The sequence below is a fragment of the Carya illinoinensis genome, chromosome 11 (assembly GCF_018687715.1).
Source record: "Carya illinoinensis cultivar Pawnee chromosome 11, C.illinoinensisPawnee_v1, whole genome shotgun sequence".
Classification (NCBI taxonomy): Eukaryota; Viridiplantae; Streptophyta; class Magnoliopsida; order Fagales; family Juglandaceae; genus Carya; species Carya illinoinensis.
Window position 1 is genome coordinate 18221677 of NC_056762.1, and position 16820 is coordinate 18238496.

The window sequence follows — 16820 nt, forward strand, 5'->3', positions numbered from 1 at the left end:
CCCCCCATTTTTATTTTTACCGCATCTCTGGTCGGATGGACCGGAACGAGAACCGAGCAATGGATTTTTAGGAAAATCACACCGACCCCATCACATAGAATTGGGTATCGATCAGATCGCCGATTGGCACGGGATAGGAAGGGTGCGGCTAGGTCGTAATAGGATTATATTAGTTTTTCGCTGGTAGCATGATGGGTGCAATCATACCATCACTAATGCACCGGATTACTAGGATGGGTGACCTTCTTGGAAGTCCTCCTGTTGCACCCCCCCTTTTTATGTTTACCGCATCTATGGTCGGATGGACCGGAACGAGAACCGAGCAATGGAATCTTAGGAAAATCGCACCGACCCCATCGCATAGCAATGGGTATCGATCAGATCGCTGGTTGGCATGGGATACGCAGGGTGCGGCTAAGTCGTAATAGGATTATAATAGTTTTTCGCTGGTAGCATGATGTGTGCGATCATACAAGCACTAATGCACCGGATCCCATCAGAACCCCGCAGTTAAGCGTGCTTGGGCGAGAGTAGTACTAGGATGGGTGACCTCCTGGGAAGTCCTCGTGTTGCACCCCCGCTTTCTATTTTTACCGCATTTCTGGTCGGATGGACGGGAACGAGGACCGGGCAATGGATTGTTAGGAAAATCGCACCGACCCCATCGCATAGCGATGGGTATCGATCAGATCGCCGGTTGGCATGGGATAGGCAGGGTGCGGCTAGGTCGTAATAGGATTATATTAGTTTTTCGCTGGTAGCATGATGGGTGCGATCATACTAGCTCTAATGCACTGAATCCCACCACAATTCCGCAGTTAAGCGTGCTTGGGCGAGAGTATTACTAGGATGGGTGACCTCCTGGGAAGTCCTCGTGTTGCACCCCCCCCCCCCAATTTTTATTTTTACCGCATCTCTGGTCGGATGGACCGGAACGAGAACCAGGCAATGGATTTTTAGGAAAATCGCACCGACCCCATCGCGTAGCAATGGGTTTCGATCAGATCGCCGGTTGGCATGGGATAGGCAGCGCGCGGCTAGGTCGTAATAGGATTATTTTAGTTTTTCGCTGGTAGCATGATGGGTGCGATCATAGCAGGACTAGTGCACCGGATCCCATCAGAACTCCGCAGTTAACCGTGCTTGGGCGAGAGTAGTACTAGGATAAGTGACCTCCTGGGACGTCCTCGTGTTGCACCCCCCATTTTTATTTTTACCGCATCTCTGGTCGGATGGACCGGAACGAGAACCGAGCAATGGATTCTTAGGAAAATCGCACCGACCCGATCGCATAGCAATGGGTATCGATCAGATCGCCGGTTGGCATGGGATAGGTAGGGTGCGGCTAGGTCGTAATAGGATTATATTAGTTTTTCGCTGGTAGCATGATGTGTGCGATCATACAAGCACTAATGCACCGGATCCAATCAGAACTCCGTAGTTAACCGTGCTTGGGCGAGAGTAGTACTAGGATAAGTGACCTCCTGGGACGTCCTCGTGTTGCACCCCCCCCCCCCTCCCCAATTTTTATTTTTACCGCATCTCTGGTCGGATGGACCGGAACGAGAACCGAGCAATGGATTTTTAGGAAAATCGCATCGAACCCATCGCGTAGCAATGGGTATGGATCAGATCGCCGGTTGGCATGGGATAGGCAGGGTGCGGCTAGGTCGTAATAGGATTATATTAGTTTTTCGCTGGTAGCTTGATGGGTGCGATCATACTAGCACTAACGCACTGAATCCCACCACAATTCCGCAGTTAAGCGTGCTTGGGCGAGAGTAGTACTAGGATGGGTGACCTCTTGGGAAGTCCTCGTGTTGCACCCCCCCTTTTTATTTTTGCCGCATCTCTAGTCGGATGGACTGGAACGAGAACCGGGCAATGGATTTTTAGGAAAATCAAACCGACCCCATCGCATAGCAATGGGTATCGATTAGATCGTTGGTCGGCATGGGATAGGCAGGGTGCGGCTAGGTCGTAATAGGATTATTTTAGTTTTTCGCTGGTAGCATGATGTGTGCGATCATACAAGCACTAATGCACCGGATCCCATCAGAACCCCGCAGTTAAGCGTGCTTGGGCGAGAGTAGTACTAGGATGGGTGACCTCCTGGGAAGTACTCGTCTTGCACCCCCCTTTCTATTTTTACCGCATTTCTGGTCGGATGGACGGGAACGAGAACTGGGCAATGGATTTTTAGGAAAATCGCACCGACCCCATCGCATAGCGATGGGTATCGATCAGATCGCCAGTTGGCATTGGATAGGCAGGGTGCGGCTACGTCGTAATAGGATTATATTAGTTCTTCGCTGGTAGCATGATGGGTGCGATCATACTAGCACTAATACACTGAATCCCACCACAATTCCGCAGTTAAGCGTGCTTGGGCGAGAGTAGTACGAGGATGGGTGACCTCCTGGGAAGTCCTCGTGTTGCACCCCCCCCATTTATTTTTGCCGCATCTCTGGTCGGATGGACCGGAACGAGAACCGGGCAATGGATTTTTAGGAGAATCGCACTCACCCCATCGCATAGCGATGGGTATCGATCAGATCGCCGGTTGGCAAGGGATAGGCAGGGGGCGGGTACGTCGTAATAGGATTATATTAGTTTTTCGCTGGTAGCATGATGGGTGCGATCATACGAGCACTAATGCACCGGATCGCATCAGAACTTCGCTGTTAAGCGTGCTTGGGCGAGAGTAGTACTAGGATGGGTGACCTCCTGGGAAGTCCTCGTGTTGCACCCCCCCCCCCCCAAATTTGTATTTTTACCGCATCTCTGGTCGGATGGACCGGAAGGAGAACCGAGCAATCGATTTTTAGGAAAATTGCACCGACCCCATCACATAAAAATGGGTATCGATCAGATCACCGATTGGCACGGGATAGGCAGGGTGCGGCTAGGTCGTAATAGGATTATTTTAGTTTTTCGCTGGTAGCATGATGGGTGCGATCATAGTAGCACTAATGCACCGAATCCCACAACAACTCCGCAGTTAAGCGTGCGTGGGTGAGAGTGGTACTAGGATGGGTGACCTCCTGGGAAGTCCTCGTGTTGCACCCCCCCTTTTTATTTTTACCGCATCTCTGGTCGGATGGATCGGAACGAGAACCGGGCAATGGATTTTTAGGAAAATCGCACCGACCCCATCGCATAGCGATGGGTATCGATCAAATCGCCGGTTGGCATTGGATAGGCAGGGTGCGGCTACGTCGTAATAGGATTATATTAGTTTTTCGCTGGTAGCATGATGTGTGCGATCATACAAGCACCAATGCACTGGATCCCATCAGAACTCCGCAGTGAAGCGTGCTTGGGCCAGAGTAGTACTAGGATGGGTGACCTCCTGGGAAATCCTCGTGTTGCACCCCCCCCCCCCCATTTTTATTTTTACCGCATCTCTGGTCAGATGGACCGGAACGACAACCGGGCAATGGATTTTTAGGAAAATCAAACCGACCCCATCGCATAGCAATGGGTATCGATCAGATCGCTGGTCGGCATGGGATAGGTAGGGTGCGGCTAGGTCGCAATAGGATTATTTTAGTTTTTCACTGGTAGCATGATGGGTGCGATCATAGCAGCACTAATGCACCGGATCCCATCAGAACTCCGCAGTTAACCGTGCTTGGGCGAGAGTAGTACTAGGATGGGTGACCTCCTGGGACGTCCTCGTGTAGCACCCTCCATTTTTATTTTTACCGCATCTCTGGTCGGATGGACCGGAATGAGAACGGAGCAATGGATTTTTAGGAAAATCGCACCGACCCCATCGCGTAGCAATGGGTTTGGATCAGATCGCCGGTTGGCATGGGATAGGCAGGGTGCGACTAGGTCGTAATAGGTGTATATTAGTTTTTCCTGGTAGCATGATGGATGCGATCATACTAGCACTAATGCACTGCATCCGACCACAATTCCGCAGTTAAGCGTGCTTGGGCGAGAGTAGTACTAGGATGGGTGACCTCCTGGGAAGTCCTCGTGTTGCACCCCCCCCCCCCCCCCCAATTTTTATTTTTACCGCATCTCTGGTCGGATGGACCGGAACGAGAACCAGGCAATGGATTTTTAGGAAAATCGCACCGACCCCATCGCGTAGCAATGGGTTTTGATCAGATCGCCGGTTGGCATGGGATAGGCAGCGCGCGGCTAGGTCGTAATAGGATTATTTTAGTTTGTCGCTGGTAGCATGATGGGTGCGATCATAGCAGGACTAGTGCACCGGATCCCATCAGAACTCCGCAGTTAACCGTGCTTGGGCGAGAGTAGTACTAGGATAAGTGACCTCCTGGGATGTCCTCGTGTTGCACCCCCCATTTTTATTTTTACCGCATCTCTGGTCGGATGGACCGGAACGAGAACCGAGCAATGGATTTTTAGGAAAATCGCACCGACCCCATCACATAGAATTGGGTATCGATCAGAACGCCAATTGGCACGGGATAGGAAGGGTGCGGCTAGGTCGTAATAGGATTATATTAGTTTTTCGCTGGTAGCATGATGGGTGCGATCATACCATCACTAATGCACCGGATTACTAGGATGGGTGACCTTCTTGGATGTCCTCGTGTTGCACCCCCCATTTTTATTTTTACCGCATCTCTGGTCGGATGGACCGGAACGAGAACCGAGCAATGGATTTTTAGGAAAATCACACCGACCCCATCACATAGAATTGGGTATCGATCAGATCGCCGATTGGCACGGGATAGGAAGGGTGCGGCTAGGTCGTAATAGGATTATATTAGTTTTTCGCTGGTAGCATGATGGGTGCAATCATACCATCACTAATGCACCGGATTACTAGGATGGGTGACCTTCTTGGAAGTCCTCCTGTTGCACCCCCCCTTTTTATGTTTACCGCATCTATGGTCGGATGGACCGGAACGAGAACCGAGCAATGGAATCTTAGGAAAATCGCACCGACCCCATCGCATAGCAATGGGTATCGATCAGATCGCTGGTTGGCATGGGATACGCAGGGTGCGGCTAAGTCGTAATAGGATTATAATAGTTTTTCGCTGGTAGCATGATGTGTGCGATCATACAAGCACTAATGCACCAGATCCCATCAGAACCCCGCAGTTAAGCGTGCTTGGGCGAGAGTAGTACTAGGGTGGGTGACCTCCTGGGAAGTCCTCGTGTTGCACCCCCGCTTTCTATTTTTACCGCATTTCTGGTCGGATGGACGGGAACGAGGACCGGGCAATGGATTGTTAGGAAAATCGCACCGACCCCATCGCATAGCGATGGGTATCGATCAGATCGCCGGTTGGCATGGGATAGGCAGGGTGCGGCTAGGTCGTAATAGGATTATATTAGTTTTTCGCTGGTAGCATGATGGGTGCGATCATACTAGCTCTAATGCACTGAATCCCACCACAATTCCGCAGTTAAGCGTGCTTGGGCGAGAGTATTACTAGGATGGGTGACCTCCTGGGAAGTCCTCGTGTTGCACCCCCCCCCAATTTTTATTTTTACCGCATCTCTGGTCGGATGGACCGGAACGAGAACCAGGCAATGGATTTTTAGGAAAATCGCACCGACCCCATCGCGTAGCAATGGGTTTCGATCAGATCGCCGGTTGGCATGGGATAGGCAGCGCGCGGCTAGGTCGTAATAGGATTATTTTAGTTTTTCACTGGTAGCATGATGGGTGCGATCATAGCAGGACTAGTGCACCGGATCCCATCAGAACTCCGCAGTTAACCGTGCTTGGGCGAGAGTAGTACTAGGATAAGTGACCTCCTGGGACGTCCTCGTGTTGCACCCCCCATTTTTATTTTTACCGCATCTCTGGTCGGATGGACCGGAACGAGAACCGAGCAATGGATTCTTAGGAAAATCGCACCGACCCGATCGCATAGCAATGGGTATCGATCAGATCGCCGGTTGGCATGGGATAGGTAGGGTGCGGCTAGGTCGTAATAGGATTATATTAGTTTTTCGCTGGTAGCATGATGTGTGCGATCATACAAGCACTAATGCACCGGATCCAATCAGAACTCCGTAGTTAACCGTGCTTGGGCGAGAGTAGTACTAGGATAAGTGACCTCCTGGGACGTCCTCGTGTTGCACCCCCCCCCCCCCTCCCCAATTTTTATTTTTACCGCATCTCTGGTCGGATGGACCGGAACGAGAACCGAGCAATGGATTTTTAGGAAAATCGCATCGAACCCATCGCGTAGCAATGGGTATGGATCAGATCGCCGGTTGGCATGGGATAGGCAGGGTGCGGCTAGGTCGTAATAGGATTATATTAGTTTTTCGCTGGTAGCTTGATGGGTGCGATCATACTAGCACTAACGCACTGAATCCCACCACAATTCCGCAGTTAAGCGTGCTTGGGCGAGAGTAGTACTAGGATGGGTGACCTCTTGGGAAGTCCTCGTGTTGCACCCCCCCTTTTTATTTTTGCCGCATCTCTAGTCGGATGGACTGGAACGAGAACCGGGCAATGGATTTTTAGGAAAATCAAACCGACCCCATCGCATAGCAATGGGTATCGATTAGATCGCTGGTCGGCATGGGATAGGCAGGGTGCGGCTAGGTCGTAATAGGATTATTTTAGTTTTTCGCGGGTAGCATGATGTGTGCGATCATACAAGCACTAATGCACCGGATCCCATCAGAACCCCGCAGTTAAGCGTGCTTGGGCGAGAGTAGTACTAGGATGGGTGACCTCCTGGGAAGTACTCGTCTTGCACCCCCCTTTCTATTTTTACCGCATTTCTGGTCGGATGGACGGGAACGAGAACTGGGCAATGGATTTTTAGGAAAATCGCACCGACCCCATCGCATAGCGATGGGTATCGATCAGATCGCCAGTTGGCATTGGATAGGCAGGGTGCGGCTACGTCGTAATAGGATTATATTAGTTCTTCGCTGGTAGCATGATGGGTGCGATCATACTAGCACTAATACACTGAATCCCACCACAATTCCGCAGTTAAGCGTGCTTGGGCGAGAGTAGTACGAGGATGGGTGACCTCCTGGGAAGTCCTCGTCTTGCACCCCCCCCTTTTATTTTTGCCGCATCTCTGGTCGGATGGACCGGAACGAGAACCGGGCAATGGATTTTTAGGAGAATCGCACTCACCCCATCGCATAGCGATGGGTATCGATCAGATCGCCGGTTGGCAAGGGATAGGCAGGGGGCGGGTACGTCGTAATAGGATTATATTAGTTTTTCGCTGGTAGCATGATGGGTGCGATCATACGAGCACTAATGCACCGGATCGCATCAGAACTTCGCTGTTAAGCGTGCTTGGGCGAGAGTAGTACTAGGATGGGTGACCTCCTGGGAAGTCCTCGTGTTGCACCCCCCCCCCCAAATTTGTATTTTTACCGCATCTCTGGTCGGATGGACCGGAAGGAGAACCGAGCAATCAATTTTTAGGAAAATTGCACCGACCCCATCACATAAAAATGGGTATCGATCAGATCACCGATTGGCACGGGATAGGCAGGGTGCGGCTAGGTCGTAATAGGATTATTTTAGTTTTTCGCTGGTAGCATGATGGGTGCGATCATAGTAGCACTAATGCACCGAATCCCACAACAACTCCGCAGTTAAGCGTGCGTGGGTGAGAGTGGTACTAGGATGGGTGACCTCCTGGGAAGTCCTCGTGTTGCACCCCCCCTTTTTATTTTTACCGCATCTCTGGTCGGATGGATCGGAACGAGAACCGGGCAATGGATTTTTAGGAAAATCGCACCGACCCCATCGCATAGCGATGGGTATCGATCAAATCGCCGGTTGGCATTGGATAGGCAGGGTGCGGCTACGTCGTAATAGGATTATATTAGTTTTTCGCTGGTAGCATGATGTGTGCGATCATACAAGCACCAATGCACTGGATCCCATCAGAACTCCGCAGTGAAGCGTGCTTGGGCCAGAGTAGTACTAGGATGGGTGACCTCCTGGGAAATCCTCGTGTTGCACCCCCCCCCCATTTTTATTTTTACCGCATCTCTGGTCGGATGGACCGGAACGACAACCGGGCAATGGATTTTTAGGAAAATCAAACCGACCCCATCGCATAGCAATGGGTATCGATCAGATCGCTGGTCGGCGTGGGATAGGTAGGGTGCGGCTAGGTCGTAATAGGATTATTTTAGTTTTTCACTGGTAGCATGATGGGTGCGATCATAGCAGCTCTAATGCACCGGATCCCATCAGAACTCCGCAGTTAACCGTGCTTGGGCGAGAGTAGTACTAGGATGGGTGACCTCCTGGGACGTCCTCGTGTTGCACCCCCCATTTTTATTTTTACCGCATCTCTGGTCGGATGGACCGGAACGAGAACGGAGCAATGGATTTTTAGGAAAATCGCACCGACCACATCGCGTAGCAATGGGTTTGGATCAGATCGCCGGTTGGCACGGGATAGGCAGGGTGCGGCTAGGTCGTAATAGGATTATATTAGTTTTTCGCTGGTAGCATGATGGGTGCGATCATACAAGCAGTAATGCACCGGATCCCATCAGAACTCCGCAGTGAAGCGTGCTTGGGCGAGAGTAGTACTAGGATGGGTGACCTCTTGGGAAGTCCTCGTGTTGCACCCCCCCCCCCCCCCCCATTTTTATTTTTACCGCATCTCTGGTCGGATGGACCGGAACGACAACCGGGCAATGGATTTTTAGGAAAATCAAACCGACCCCATCGCATAGCAATGGGTATCGATCAGATCGCTGGTCGGCATGGGATAGGTAGGGTGCGGCTAGGTCGTAATAGTATTATTTTAGTTTTTCACTGGTAGCATGATGGGTGCGATCATAGCAGCACTAATGCTCCGGATCCCATCAGAACTCCGCAGTTAACCGTGCTTGGGCGAGAGTAGTACTAGGATGGGTGACCTCCTGGGACGACCTCGTGTTGCACCCCCCATTTTTATTTTTACCGCATCTCTGGTCGGAACGAGAACGGAGCAATGGATTTTTAGGAAAATCGCACCGACCCCATCGCGTAGCTATGGGTTTGGATCAAATCGCCGGTTGGCATGGGATAGGCAGGGTGCGGCTAGGTCGTAATAGGATTATATTAGTTTTTCGCTGGTAGCATGATGGGTGCGATCATACTAGCTCTAATGCACTGAATCCCACCACAATTCCGCAGTTAAGCGTGCTTGGGCGAGAGTAGTACTAGGATGGGTGACCTCCTGGGAAGTCCTCGTGTTGCACCCCCCCCCCCCCCCCCAATTTTTATTTTTACCGCATCTCTGGTCGGATGGACCGGAACGACAACCGGGCAATGGATTTTTAGGAAAATCAAACCGACCCCATCGCATAGCAGTGGGTATCGATCAGATCGCTGGTCGGCATGGGATAGGTAGGGTGCGGCTAGGTCGTAATAGGATTATTTTAGTTTTTCACTGGTAGCATGATGGGTGCGATCATAGCAGCACTAATGCACCGGATCCCAACAGAACTCCGCAGTTAACAGTGCTTGGGCGAGAGTAGTACTAGGATGGGTGACCTCCTGGGACGACCTCGTGTTGCACACCCCATTTTTATTTTTACCGCATCTCTGGTCGGATGGACCGGAACGAGAACGGAGCAATGGATTTTTAGGAAAATCGCACCGACCCCATCGCGCAGCAATGGGTTTGGATCAGATCGCCGGTTGGCATGGGATAGGCAGGGTGCGGCTAGGTCGTAATAGGATTATATTAGTTTTTCGCTGGTAGCATGATGGGTGCGATCATACTAGCACTAATGCACTGAATCCCACCACAATTCCGCAGTTAAGCGTGCTTGGGCGAGAGTAGTACTAGGATGGGTGACCTCCTGGGAAGTCCTCGTGTTGCACCCCCCCCCCCAATTTTTATTTTTACCGCATCTCTGGTCGGATGGACCGGAACGAGAACCGGGCAATGGATTTTTAGGAAAATCGCACCGACCCCATCGCGTAGCAATGGGTTTTGATCAGATCGCCGGTTGGCATGGGATAGGCAGCGCGCGGCTAGGTCGTAATAGGATTATTTTAGTTTGTCGCTGGTAGCATGATGGGTGCGATCATAGCAGGACTAGTGCACCGGATCCCATCAGAACTCCGCAGTTAACCGTGCTTGGGCGAGAGTAGTACTAGGATAAGTGACCTCCTGGGATGTCCTCGTGTCGCACCCCACATTTTTATTTTTACCGCATCTCTGGTCGGATGGACCGGAACGAGAACCGAGCAATGGATATTTAGGAAAATCGCACCGACCCCATCACATAGAATTGGGTATCGATCAGATCGCCAATTGGCACGGGATAGGAAGGGTGCGGCTAGGTCGTAATAGGATTATATTAGTTTTTCGCTGGTAGCATGATGGGTGCGATCATACCATCACTAATGCACCGGATTACTAGGATGGGTGACCTTCTTGGAAGTCCTCGTGTTGCATCCCCCCTTTTTATTTTTACCGCATCTATGGTCGGATGGACCGGAACGAGAACCGAGCAATGGATTCTTAGGAAAATAACACCGACCCCATCGCATAGCAATGGGTATCGATCAGATCGCCGGTTGGCATGGGATAGGCAGGGTGCGGCTAGGTCGTAATAGGATTATATTAGTTTTTCGCTGGTAGCATGATGGGTGCGATCATACTAGCTCTAATGCACCGAATCCCACCACAACTCCACAGTTAAGCGTGCTTGGGCGAGAGTAGTACTAGGATGGGTGACCTCCTGGGAAGTCCTCGTGTTGCACCCCCCCTTTTTATTTTTACCGCATCTCTGGTCGGATGGATCGGAACGAGAACCGGGCAATGGATTTTTAGGAAAATCGCACCGACCCCGTCGCATAGCGATGGGTATCGATCAGATCGCCGGTTGGCATTGGATAGGCAGGGTGCGGCTACGTCGTAATAGGATTATATTAGTTTTTCGCTGGTAGCATGATGTGTGCGATCATACAAGCACTAATGCACCGGATCCCATCAGAACTCCGCAGTGATGCGTGCTTGGGCCAGAGTAGTACTAGGATGGGTGACCTCCTGGGAAATCCTCGTGTTGCACCCCCCCCCCCCATTTTTATTTTACCGCATCTCTGGTCAGATGGACCGGAACGACAACCGGGCAATGGATTTTTAGGAAAATCGCACCGACCCCATCGCGTAGCAATGGGTTTTGATCAGATCGCCGGTTGGCATGGTATAGGCAGCGCGCGGCTAGGTCGTAATAGGATTATTTTAGTTTGTCGCTGGTAGCATGATGGGTGCGATCATAGCAGGACTAGTGCACCGGATCCCATCAGAACTCCGCAGTTAACCGTGCTTGGGCAAGAGTAGTACTAGGATAAGTGACCTACTGGGATGTCCTCGTGTTGCACCCCCCATTTTTATTTTTACCGCATCTCTGGTCGGATGGACCGGAACGAGAACCGAGCAATGGATTTTTAGGAAAATCGCACCGACCCCATCACATAGAATTGGGTATCGATCAGAACGCCAATTGGCATGGGATAGGAAGGGTGCGGCTACGTCGTAATAGGATTATATTAGTTTTTCGCTGGTAGCATGATGGGTGCGATCATACCATCACTAATGCACCGGATTACTAGGATGGGTGACCTTCTTGGAAGTCCTCGTGTTGCACCCCCCCTTTTTATTTTTACCGCATCTATGGTCGGATGGACCGGAACGAGAACCGAGCAATGGATTTTTAGGAAAATCACACCGACCCCATCGCATAGCAATGGGTATCGATCAGATCGCCGGTTGGCATGGGATAGGCAGGGTGCAGCTAGGTCGTAATAGGATTATATTAGTTTTTCGCTGGTAGCATGATGTGTGCGATCATACAAGCACTAATGCACCGGATCCCATCAGAACCCCGCAGTTAAGCGTGCTTGGGCGAGAGTAGTACTAGGATGGGTGACCTCCTGGAAAGCCCACGTGTTCCACCCCCCCCCCCCAATTTTTATTTTTATCGCATCTCTGGTCGGATGGACTGGAACGAGAACCGAGCAATGGATTTTTAGGAAAATCGCACCGACCCCATCACATAGAATTGGGTATCGATCAGATCGCCGATTGGCACGGGATAGGAAGGGTGCGGCTAGGTCGTAATAGGATTATATTAGTTTTTCGCTGGTAGCATGATGGGTGCGATCATACCATCACTAATGCACCGGATTACTAGGATGGGTGACCTTCTTGGAAGTCCTCCTGTTGCACCCCCCCTTTTTATGTTTACCGCATCTATGGTCGGATGGACCGGAACGAGAACCGAGCAATGGAATCTTAGGAAAATCGCACCGACCCCATCGCATAGCAATGGGTATCGATCAGATCGCTGGTTGGCATGGGATACGCAGGGTGCGGCTAGGTCGTAATAGGATTATATTAGTTTTTCGCTGGTAGCATGATGGGTGCGATCATACAAGCACTAATGCACCGGATCCCATCAGAACCCTGCAGTTAAGCGTGCTTGGGCGAGAGTAGTACTAGGATGGGTGACCTCCTGGGAAGTCCTCGTGTTGCACCCCCGCTTTCTATTTTTACCGCATTTCTGGTCGGATGGACGGGAACGAGAACCGGGCAATGGATTGTTAGGAAAATCGCACCGACCCCATCGCATAGCGATGGGTATCGATTAGATCGCCGGTTGGCATTGGATAGGCAAGGTGCGGCTACGTCGTAATAGGATTATATTAGTTTTTCGCTGGTAGCATGATGTGTGCGATCATACAAGCACTAATGCACCGGATCCCATCAGAACTCCGCAGTGAAGCGTGCTTGGGCGAGAGTAGTACTAGGATAGGTGACCTCCTGGGAAGTCCTCGTGTTGCACCCCCCCCCCCCCCCCATTTTTATTTTTACCGCATCTCTGGTCGGATGGACCGGTACGACAACCGGGCAATGGATTTTTAGGAAAATCAAACCGACCCCATCGCATAGCAATGGGTATCGATCAGATCGCAGGTCGGCATGGGATAGGTAGGGTGCGGCTAGGTCGTAATAGGATTATTTTAGTTTTTCACTGGTAGCATGATGGGTGCGATCATAGCAGCACTAATGCACCGGATCCCAACAGAAGTCCGCAGTTAACCGTGCTTGGGCGAGAGTAGTACTAGGATGGGTGACCTCCTGGGACGACCTCGTGTTGCACACCCCATTTTTATTTTTACCGCATCTCTGGTCGGATGGACCGGAATGAGAACGGAGCAATGGATTTTTAGGAAAATCGCACCGACCCCATCGCGAAGCAATGGGTTTGGATCAGATCGCCGGTTGGCATGGGATAGGCAGGGTGCGACTAGGTCGTAATAGGTTTATATTAGTTTTTCGCTGGTAGCATGATGGATGCGATCATACTAGCACTAATGCACTGAATCCGACCACAATTCCGCAGTTAAGCGTGCTTGGGCGAGAGTAGTACTAGGATGGGTGACCTCCTGGGAAGTCCTCGTGTTGCACCCCCCCCCCCCAATTTTTATTTTTACCGCATCTCTGGTCGGATGGACCGGAACGAGAACCAGGCAATGGATTTTTAGGAAAATCGCACCGACCCCATCGCATAGCAATGGGTTTTGATCAGATCGCTGGTTGGCATGGGATAGGCAGCGCGCGGCTAGGTCGTAATAGGATTATTTTAGTTTGTCGCTGGTAGCATGATGGGTGCGATCATAGCAGGACTAGTGCACCGGATCCCATCAGAACTCCGCAGTTAACCGTGCTTGGGCGAGAGTAGTACTAGGATAAGTGACCTCCTGGGATGTCCTCGTGTTGCACCCCCCATTTTTATTTTTACCGCATCTCTGGTCGGATGGACCGGAACGAGAACCGAGCAATGGATTTTTAGGAAAATCGCACCGACCCCATCACATAGAATTGGGTATCGATCAGAACGCCAATTGGCACGGGATAGGAAGGGTGCGGCTAGGTCGTAATAGGATTATATTAGTTTTTCGCTGGTAGCATGATGGGTGCGATCATACCATCACTAATGCACCGGATTACTAGGATGGGTGACCTTCTTGGATGTCCTCGTGTTGCACCCCCCATTTTTATTTTTACCGCATCTCTGGTCGGATGGACCGGAACGAGAACCGAGCAATGGATTTTTAGGAAAATCACACCGACCCCATCACATAGAATTGGGTATCGATCAGATCGCCGATTGGCACGGGATAGGAAGGGTGCGGCTAGGTCGTAATAGGATTATATTAGTTTTTCGCTGGTAGCATGATGGGTGCAATCATACCATCACTAATGCACCGGATTACTAGGATGGGTGACCTTCTTGGAAGTCCTCCTGTTGCACCCCCCCTTTTTATGTTTACCGCATCTATGGTCGGATGGACCGGAACGAGAACCGAGCAATGGAATCTTAGGAAAATCGCACCGACCCCATCGCATAGCAATGGGTATCGATCAGATCGCTGGTTGGCATGGGATACGCAGGGTGCGGCTAAGTCGTAATAGGATTATAATAGTTTTTCGCTGGTAGCATGATGTGTGCGATCATACAAGCACTAATGCACCAGATCCCATCAGAACCCCGCAGTTAAGCGTGCTTGGGCGAGAGTAGTACTAGGGTGGGTGACCTCCTGGGAAGTCCTCGTGTTGCACCCCCGCTTTCTATTTTTACCGCATTTCTGGTCGGATGGACGGGAACGAGGACCGGGCAATGGATTGTTAGGAAAATCGCACCGACCCCATCGCATAGCGATGGGTATCGATCAGATCGCCGGTTGGCATGGGATAGGCAGGGTGCGGCTAGGTCGTAATAGGATTATATTAGTTTTTCGCTGGTAGCATGATGGGTGCGATCATACTAGCTCTAATGCACTGAATCCCACCACAATTCCGCAGTTAAGCGTGCTTGGGCGAGAGTATTACTAGGATGGGTGACCTCCTGGGAAGTCCTCGTGTTGCACCCCCCCCCAATTTTTATTTTTACCGCATCTCTGGTCGGATGGACCGGAACGAGAACCAGGCAATGGATTTTTAGGAAAATCGCACCGACCCCATCGCGTAGCAATGGGTTTCGATCAGATCGCCGGTTGGCATGGGATAGGCAGCGCGCGGCTAGGTCGTAATAGGATTATTTTAGTTTTTCGCTGGTAGCATGATGGGTGCGATCATAGCAGGACTAGTGCACCGGATCCCATCAGAACTCCGCAGTTAACCGTGCTTGGGCGAGAGTAGTACTAGGATAAGTGACCTCCTGGGACGTCCTCGTGTTGCACCCCCCATTTTTATTTTTACCGCATCTCTGGTCGGATGGACCGGAACGAGAACCGAGCAATGGATTCTTAGGAAAATCGCACCGACCCGATCGCATAGCAATGGGTATCGATCAGATCGCCGGTTGGCATGGGATAGGTAGGGTGCGGCTAGGTCGTAATAGGATTATATTAGTTTTTCGCTGGTAGCATGATGTGTGCGATCATACAAGCACTAATGCACCAGATCCAATCAGAACTCCGTAGTTAACCGTGCTTGGGCGAGAGTAGTACTAGGATAAGTGACCTCCTGGGACGTCCTCGTCTTGCACCCCCCCCCTCCCCAATTTTTATTTTTACCGCATCTCTGGTCGGATGGACCGGAACGAGAACCGAGCAATGGATTTTTAGGAAAATCGCATCGAACCCATCGCGTAGCAATGGGTATGGATCAGATCGCCGGTTGGCATGGGATAGGCAGGGTGCGGCTAGGTCGTAATAGGATTATATTAGTTTTTCGCTGGTAGCTTGATGGGTGCGATCATACTAGCACTAACGCACTGAATCCCACCACAATTCCGCAGTTAAGCGTGCTTGGGCGAGAGTAGTACTAGGATGGGTGACCTCTTGGGAAGTCCTCGTGTTGCACCCCCCCTTTTTATTTTTGCCGCATCTCTAGTCGGATGGACTGGAACGAGAACCGGGCAATGGATTTTTAGGAAAATCAAACCGACCCCATCGCATAGCAATGGGTATCGATTAGATCGCTGGTCGGCATGGGATAGGCAGGGTGCGGCTAGGTCGTAATAGGATTATTTTAGTTTTTCGCTGGTAGCATGATGTGTGCGATCATACAAGCACTAATGCACCGGATCCCATCAGAACCCCGCAGTTAAGCGTGCTTGGGCGAGAGTAGTACTAGGATGGGTGACCTCCTGGGAAGTACTCGTCTTGCACCCCCCTTTCTATTTTTACCGCATTTCTGGTCGGATGGACGGGAACGAGAACTGGGCAATGGATTTTTAGGAAAATCGCACCGACCCCATCGCATAGCGATGGGTATCGATCAGATCGCCAGTTGGCATTGGATAGGCAGGGTGCGGCTACGTCGTAATAGGATTATATTAGTTCTTCGCTGGTAGCATGATGGGTGCGATCATACTAGAACTAATACACTGAATCCCACCACAATTCCGCAGTTAAGCGTGCTTGGGCGAGAGTAGTACGAGGATGGGTGACCTCCTGGGAAGTCCTCGTGTTGCACCCCCCCCCTTTTATTTTTGCCGCATCTCTGGTCGGATGGACCGGAACGAGAACCGGGCAATGGATTTTTAGGAGAATCGCACTCACCCCATCGCATAGCGATGGGTATCGATCAGATCGCCGGTTGGCAAGGGATAGGCAGGGGGCGGGTACGTCGTAATAGGATTATATTAGTTTTTCGCTGGTAGCATGATGGGTGCGATCATACGAGCACTAATGCACCGGATCGCATCAGAACTTCGCTGTTAAGCGTGCTTGGGCGAGAGTCGTACTAGGATGGGTGACCTCCTGGGAAGTCCTCGTGTTGCACCCCCCCCCCCCCCCCAAATTTTTATTTTTACCGCATCTCTGGTCGGATGGACCGGAAGGAGAACCGAGCAATCGATTTTTA

At 51.0% G+C, this 16820-nt stretch overlaps 27 non-coding genes and 20 pseudogenes across 27 annotated transcripts; all 47 read left to right on the forward strand.

Annotated features, from left to right (window-relative positions):
• Window positions 1-459: 459 nt before the first annotated feature.
• On the forward strand, window positions 460-578 carry LOC122283238. The gene has a single exon (XR_006230714.1). It is a non-coding gene; the product is annotated as a 5S ribosomal RNA (ribosomal RNA).
• A 189-nt stretch (window positions 579-767) lies between these two features.
• LOC122283432 lies at window positions 768-886 on the forward strand (annotated as a pseudogene).
• Window positions 887-1082: 196 nt separating this feature from the next.
• Window positions 1083-1201, forward strand: LOC122283399 (annotated as a pseudogene).
• A 189-nt stretch (window positions 1202-1390) lies between these two features.
• LOC122283414 lies at window positions 1391-1509 on the forward strand (annotated as a pseudogene).
• A 201-nt stretch (window positions 1510-1710) lies between these two features.
• On the forward strand, window positions 1711-1829 carry LOC122283373. The gene has a single exon (XR_006230847.1). It is a non-coding gene; the product is annotated as a 5S ribosomal RNA (ribosomal RNA).
• Window positions 1830-2018: 189 nt separating this feature from the next.
• Window positions 2019-2137, forward strand: LOC122283287. The gene has a single exon (XR_006230761.1). It is a non-coding gene; the product is annotated as a 5S ribosomal RNA (ribosomal RNA).
• Window positions 2138-2325: 188 nt separating this feature from the next.
• On the forward strand, window positions 2326-2444 carry LOC122283407 (annotated as a pseudogene).
• A 189-nt stretch (window positions 2445-2633) lies between these two features.
• Window positions 2634-2752, forward strand: LOC122283259. The gene has a single exon (XR_006230734.1). It is a non-coding gene; the product is annotated as a 5S ribosomal RNA (ribosomal RNA).
• A 198-nt stretch (window positions 2753-2950) lies between these two features.
• Window positions 2951-3069, forward strand: LOC122283450 (annotated as a pseudogene).
• Window positions 3070-3258: 189 nt separating this feature from the next.
• Window positions 3259-3377, forward strand: LOC122283298. The gene has a single exon (XR_006230772.1). It is a non-coding gene; the product is annotated as a 5S ribosomal RNA (ribosomal RNA).
• A 196-nt stretch (window positions 3378-3573) lies between these two features.
• LOC122283293 lies at window positions 3574-3692 on the forward strand. Its single transcript, XR_006230767.1, has one exon. It is a non-coding gene; the product is annotated as a 5S ribosomal RNA (ribosomal RNA).
• Window positions 3693-3880: 188 nt separating this feature from the next.
• On the forward strand, window positions 3881-3999 carry LOC122283442 (annotated as a pseudogene).
• Window positions 4000-4200: 201 nt separating this feature from the next.
• On the forward strand, window positions 4201-4319 carry LOC122283394 (annotated as a pseudogene).
• A 721-nt stretch (window positions 4320-5040) lies between these two features.
• On the forward strand, window positions 5041-5159 carry LOC122283276. The gene has a single exon (XR_006230750.1). It is a non-coding gene; the product is annotated as a 5S ribosomal RNA (ribosomal RNA).
• A 189-nt stretch (window positions 5160-5348) lies between these two features.
• LOC122283433 lies at window positions 5349-5467 on the forward strand (annotated as a pseudogene).
• A 193-nt stretch (window positions 5468-5660) lies between these two features.
• On the forward strand, window positions 5661-5779 carry LOC122283400 (annotated as a pseudogene).
• A 189-nt stretch (window positions 5780-5968) lies between these two features.
• LOC122283415 lies at window positions 5969-6087 on the forward strand (annotated as a pseudogene).
• A 202-nt stretch (window positions 6088-6289) lies between these two features.
• Window positions 6290-6408, forward strand: LOC122283375. Its single transcript, XR_006230849.1, has one exon. It is a non-coding gene; the product is annotated as a 5S ribosomal RNA (ribosomal RNA).
• Window positions 6409-6597: 189 nt separating this feature from the next.
• LOC122283288 lies at window positions 6598-6716 on the forward strand. Its single transcript, XR_006230762.1, has one exon. It is a non-coding gene; the product is annotated as a 5S ribosomal RNA (ribosomal RNA).
• A 188-nt stretch (window positions 6717-6904) lies between these two features.
• LOC122283428 lies at window positions 6905-7023 on the forward strand (annotated as a pseudogene).
• Window positions 7024-7212: 189 nt separating this feature from the next.
• LOC122283260 lies at window positions 7213-7331 on the forward strand. Its single transcript, XR_006230735.1, has one exon. It is a non-coding gene; the product is annotated as a 5S ribosomal RNA (ribosomal RNA).
• A 196-nt stretch (window positions 7332-7527) lies between these two features.
• Window positions 7528-7646, forward strand: LOC122283451 (annotated as a pseudogene).
• A 189-nt stretch (window positions 7647-7835) lies between these two features.
• Window positions 7836-7954, forward strand: LOC122283299. Its single transcript, XR_006230773.1, has one exon. It is a non-coding gene; the product is annotated as a 5S ribosomal RNA (ribosomal RNA).
• Window positions 7955-8147: 193 nt separating this feature from the next.
• Window positions 8148-8266, forward strand: LOC122283281. Its single transcript, XR_006230755.1, has one exon. It is a non-coding gene; the product is annotated as a 5S ribosomal RNA (ribosomal RNA).
• A 189-nt stretch (window positions 8267-8455) lies between these two features.
• On the forward strand, window positions 8456-8574 carry LOC122283240. The gene has a single exon (XR_006230716.1). It is a non-coding gene; the product is annotated as a 5S ribosomal RNA (ribosomal RNA).
• A 200-nt stretch (window positions 8575-8774) lies between these two features.
• LOC122283261 lies at window positions 8775-8893 on the forward strand. Its single transcript, XR_006230736.1, has one exon. It is a non-coding gene; the product is annotated as a 5S ribosomal RNA (ribosomal RNA).
• Window positions 8894-9073: 180 nt separating this feature from the next.
• On the forward strand, window positions 9074-9192 carry LOC122283390 (annotated as a pseudogene).
• A 201-nt stretch (window positions 9193-9393) lies between these two features.
• LOC122283301 lies at window positions 9394-9512 on the forward strand. The gene has a single exon (XR_006230775.1). It is a non-coding gene; the product is annotated as a 5S ribosomal RNA (ribosomal RNA).
• A 189-nt stretch (window positions 9513-9701) lies between these two features.
• LOC122283345 lies at window positions 9702-9820 on the forward strand. Its single transcript, XR_006230819.1, has one exon. It is a non-coding gene; the product is annotated as a 5S ribosomal RNA (ribosomal RNA).
• A 195-nt stretch (window positions 9821-10015) lies between these two features.
• On the forward strand, window positions 10016-10134 carry LOC122283387. The gene has a single exon (XR_006230861.1). It is a non-coding gene; the product is annotated as a 5S ribosomal RNA (ribosomal RNA).
• A 455-nt stretch (window positions 10135-10589) lies between these two features.
• On the forward strand, window positions 10590-10708 carry LOC122283368. The gene has a single exon (XR_006230842.1). It is a non-coding gene; the product is annotated as a 5S ribosomal RNA (ribosomal RNA).
• Window positions 10709-10897: 189 nt separating this feature from the next.
• LOC122283314 lies at window positions 10898-11016 on the forward strand. The gene has a single exon (XR_006230788.1). It is a non-coding gene; the product is annotated as a 5S ribosomal RNA (ribosomal RNA).
• A 194-nt stretch (window positions 11017-11210) lies between these two features.
• LOC122283445 lies at window positions 11211-11329 on the forward strand (annotated as a pseudogene).
• A 455-nt stretch (window positions 11330-11784) lies between these two features.
• On the forward strand, window positions 11785-11903 carry LOC122283328. Its single transcript, XR_006230802.1, has one exon. It is a non-coding gene; the product is annotated as a 5S ribosomal RNA (ribosomal RNA).
• A 462-nt stretch (window positions 11904-12365) lies between these two features.
• LOC122283244 lies at window positions 12366-12484 on the forward strand. The gene has a single exon (XR_006230720.1). It is a non-coding gene; the product is annotated as a 5S ribosomal RNA (ribosomal RNA).
• Window positions 12485-12673: 189 nt separating this feature from the next.
• On the forward strand, window positions 12674-12792 carry LOC122283247. The gene has a single exon (XR_006230723.1). It is a non-coding gene; the product is annotated as a 5S ribosomal RNA (ribosomal RNA).
• Window positions 12793-12991: 199 nt separating this feature from the next.
• LOC122283357 lies at window positions 12992-13110 on the forward strand. The gene has a single exon (XR_006230831.1). It is a non-coding gene; the product is annotated as a 5S ribosomal RNA (ribosomal RNA).
• Window positions 13111-13299: 189 nt separating this feature from the next.
• LOC122283426 lies at window positions 13300-13418 on the forward strand (annotated as a pseudogene).
• Window positions 13419-13614: 196 nt separating this feature from the next.
• LOC122283395 lies at window positions 13615-13733 on the forward strand (annotated as a pseudogene).
• A 721-nt stretch (window positions 13734-14454) lies between these two features.
• On the forward strand, window positions 14455-14573 carry LOC122283277. Its single transcript, XR_006230751.1, has one exon. It is a non-coding gene; the product is annotated as a 5S ribosomal RNA (ribosomal RNA).
• A 189-nt stretch (window positions 14574-14762) lies between these two features.
• Window positions 14763-14881, forward strand: LOC122283434 (annotated as a pseudogene).
• A 193-nt stretch (window positions 14882-15074) lies between these two features.
• On the forward strand, window positions 15075-15193 carry LOC122283402 (annotated as a pseudogene).
• A 189-nt stretch (window positions 15194-15382) lies between these two features.
• Window positions 15383-15501, forward strand: LOC122283454 (annotated as a pseudogene).
• A 198-nt stretch (window positions 15502-15699) lies between these two features.
• Window positions 15700-15818, forward strand: LOC122283376. The gene has a single exon (XR_006230850.1). It is a non-coding gene; the product is annotated as a 5S ribosomal RNA (ribosomal RNA).
• Window positions 15819-16007: 189 nt separating this feature from the next.
• On the forward strand, window positions 16008-16126 carry LOC122283289. Its single transcript, XR_006230763.1, has one exon. It is a non-coding gene; the product is annotated as a 5S ribosomal RNA (ribosomal RNA).
• A 188-nt stretch (window positions 16127-16314) lies between these two features.
• Window positions 16315-16433, forward strand: LOC122283436 (annotated as a pseudogene).
• A 190-nt stretch (window positions 16434-16623) lies between these two features.
• On the forward strand, window positions 16624-16742 carry LOC122283294. The gene has a single exon (XR_006230768.1). It is a non-coding gene; the product is annotated as a 5S ribosomal RNA (ribosomal RNA).
• Window positions 16743-16820: the final 78 nt, after the last annotated feature.